The sequence below is a fragment of the Dasypus novemcinctus genome, chromosome 9 (assembly GCF_030445035.2).
Source record: "Dasypus novemcinctus isolate mDasNov1 chromosome 9, mDasNov1.1.hap2, whole genome shotgun sequence".
Lineage (NCBI taxonomy): Eukaryota > Metazoa > Chordata > Mammalia > Cingulata > Dasypodidae > Dasypus > Dasypus novemcinctus.
In genome coordinates, this window is record NC_080681.1 from 6,999,859 (window position 1) to 7,003,471 (window position 3,613).

General features: G+C 45.1%; 1 non-coding gene across 1 annotated transcript; it reads left to right on the plus strand.

Moving 5' to 3' along the window:
* Positions 1–1,788: 1,788 nt before the first annotated feature.
* On the plus strand, positions 1,789–1,895 carry LOC111760513 (U6 spliceosomal RNA). The gene has a single exon (XR_002794178.2). It is a non-coding gene; the product is annotated as a U6 spliceosomal RNA (small nuclear RNA).
* Positions 1,896–3,613: the final 1,718 nt, after the last annotated feature.

The following is a 3,613-nucleotide window of genomic DNA, read 5'->3' on the forward strand; positions in this document are numbered from 1 at the left end:
GCTCTCCTCGAAAACCATCGCCATGGATGTCTCTGAGGCCCGCCATCTGCTGGCCCGTGTGGGCCTCCCCAGGGAAATTAGACATATTTTGACTGAATTAAAATGAAACATACATCAACATTTATAGACCGTACCTAAAGTAGTGCTTAGAGGGAAATCCATAGCGTTAAATGCTTGTATGAGAAAAGAAGAAAGGTGTCAAATCAATCATCCAAGTTTCCTCCTTATGAAACTAGAAACAGAGGAGCAAAATAAATCCAAAACAAGCAGAAGGAAGATATTATAAAATCAGAGCAGATATTAATAAAATTGAAAACATAAAATAGAGAAAAAAAAATCAATGAAACCAAATGCTGGTTCTTTGAAAAGACCAAGAATTGATAAACATCTAGCAAGACTGACAAAGAAAAAAGGAGAGCAGACACAAATTACCTATCTCAGGAATGAAAGGGCTATCACTATAGGCCCTGCAGACATTAAAATGATAATAAGAGTAAACTACAAACAACTCTACATGCAAAAATTTGGCAACCTAGATGAAATGAAAACCCTTCCTTCAAAAAACTACAAACTACCAAACAGCCAAGATGAAATAGATAATACGAATAGTCCCATAAATATTAAAGAATATTGAATCTCTAGTTAAAAACTTTTCAAAAACAGAAATCTCCAGTCCCAGGTGTTCTCATGGGTGAATTCTACCAAACATTTAAAGAAGAAATAACACCAATCCTTCCAGAAAAAAGAAGAGGAGGGAAAAGATCCTGCTTATTTTATGAGGCCAGCATTACACTGATACCCAAACCTAACAAAAAAAAACAGTACAAGAAAACTGCTTCTCAATATCCCTCACAAACATAGACGCAGCATCCCCAACAAAGTATTAGCAAATTAAATCCAGAAATATATTGAAAAATAATAAGGGGAATGGGTATAGCTCAGTGGTTGAGCACCTGCTTCCCATGTATGAGGTTCCAGGTTCAATAACCTGGTACCTCCTAAATAACAACAACAATAATAATAATACATCATGACTAAATGCCCTTCAATCAAAAGCAGTGATAAAACTCTTCCACATTCTCATTGTGGTGGTGACTACACCAATCTATACATTATTACAGTTCATAAAATGGTACACACACACACCAGTCCATTTTACTGAATGTTAATTTTAGAAATACCCTTGTAAAAATCTGCAAGTGTTTTGTCTGTGTGTGTTGCCCTTGTTCCGATAGTAACTAGCATTTACACTCTACTTTGGTTACAAAGTACTTTCGAATGCATTTCAGGAAGTTGCCTCGAGGACAGTCACGAGGTAAGGTGCTGGTGCCACTGTGGCGGATGGGAGGCTGAGTCTTAGAGAGGGAGACGTCCTCCCATGTGCGAATGGGCAGGAGGCCCTGGGGGAGACGCCTGCCCGCAGCGGCCCCTGCCTCTCCCCTGGCTCCCGTCCCACCAGGGGTGGTGAAGGAAGCGAAGCTCTGCCTCCTGGATGGGAAGGAGCCCAGGAGCGATTTCGCCCAAGGCCAGCAGCTGCTGGGTCAGGCCTCCCTGGAGCAAGTTTTTGGGGTTGCGTGGACCTTCACAGCGCAGGGAGGGCTTCCAACACTTTTTTTTTTCTTTTCCATATCAGAGCCATGGGATGAACCCAGGACCTGGTAAGTAGGAAGCTGGCACTCAACCACTGAGCCACATCGGCTCCCCTGAGGAGGTGAGTGGATTTTTGTTGGTTTGTTTCCCCCGTTGGTTTGCTTGTTGTCTGTTTTTTTGTTTTTAGGAGGCACCGGGGTGCTCGCTTCGGCAGCACATACACTAAAATTGGAACGATACAGAGAAGATTAGCATGGCCCCTGCGCAAGGATGACACGCAAATTCGTGAAGCATTCCATATTTTTTGCTCTGTTGTGGTCCCTAGGGGAGCAGTGACAGTCTCCCAGGTGCAGCAGCAAGGACCGGGAAGGAATGAGGGTCCAACAGTGAGCCCCTGACGCTAATGATTATGCTTGTGAGCTGATATGCCTGAAATAAGAACAAGGCCTAGAGCAGCATTGTGCCTGGGAATTTCCTCCTGACAGCCTTCATGTTACTCAAATGTGGCCAGTCTCGAAGCCAAACTCAGCATGTAAATGCAATGCCTTCCCCCCAGCGTGGGACATGACACCCGGGGATGAGCCTCCCTGGCACCAAGGGATCACTATCAACTACCAACTGATGATGCAACTGGAAAATGACCTGGAAAGGAAGGTTCAATGTAGATCAGCAGAATATCCCTGTCTACATAAAATAACATGACTTTAAAATGCTGTGTGACCTAATGTAAGGGGGAAATGGAAAGGAGAAATGAGTTTATATGGCTATGAGTCTCTAAAAAAAAAGTCTGGAGGCTGTCAGAAGGATTGCCCTTATGCACAACTGAGCAGAGTCTAAGAGACAGATAAAGTAGATACAACCCCCAGGTATTGGTTCCTTTGAGGGCTAAAGAGACCAATGGGTGCTATGGTCATGGCAGATGGGGTTAACTGCCGTGTCAGATGGCCCTTCTTTGGAGCTGGTGTTTATGCGTGATGAATCTGGACTCAGATGGGATCTCTCTTCATAAGACTTTCATGCTACTGTGCTGGAGTTGTAGTTGGTGTTGAGGTTTAAGATATTTTTAGGGGATCTGAATCTCTGGACTGACAATGTGATAGCCAGGCCCTGAGCCTCAACAGACTCCAGCACCTACAATCTGATTTATTGGACTCACCCCACTCAGCTAAGATGGAGTTGAAGAAGGACAACCACCACACCATGGACCCTAGAGTGCCTACAACTGAAAGCGGGAGGATTGCATCCAGTATCCATGTGGAATCTGAGCCTCCTCTTGACATAGAGGTGCAATGGGCACAACCAATCCAATGTCCACAGAGAAAAGGTGGCATTGGAGCGGGAAAAGTGGACATGGTGGCTAATGGGTATGGGGAATGGCAGGAAGAGACGAGATGTGGAGGTGGAGGCGTCTTTGGGACTTGGAGCTGCCCTGGATGGTGCTTCAGGGGCGATCACCAGACATTGTAAATCCTCACAGGGCCCACTGGATGGAATGGGGGAGAGTATGGGCCATGATGTGGACCATTGACCATGAGGTGCAGAGGTGCCCAGAGATGTACTTACCAAATGCAATGGATGTGTCATGATGATGGGAATGAGTGTTGCTGGGCGGGGAGTGGTGGGGTGGGGGTGGTGGGGTTGAATGGGTCCTCATATATATTTTTTTAATGTAATATTTTTACAGAATCAATAATAATAATAAATAAATAAATAAATAAATAAAAAGGAGGCACCGGGGACCAAACCCTGGACCTCCCACATGGGAGGCAGGCGCTCAACCTCTGGAGCCACGCCTGCTCTCACCACCACTCTTTAAAGGCCTGCCCCCCTGAGGGCTTCTATTCATTTTGTGATTGCCAACTCTACCATAACTGAAGCTCTACTGTGTTCCAAGTGCGTGCCAGGACATAGTGGCAGAGGAGCAGGGGGACTCTCAGGCAAGAATGAAGGTTGCTAGAGTATTCCATTCTATTTTCTTGATTCCCTGAAACACCATTTAAACATTTATTTGAGAGCCCCCTTG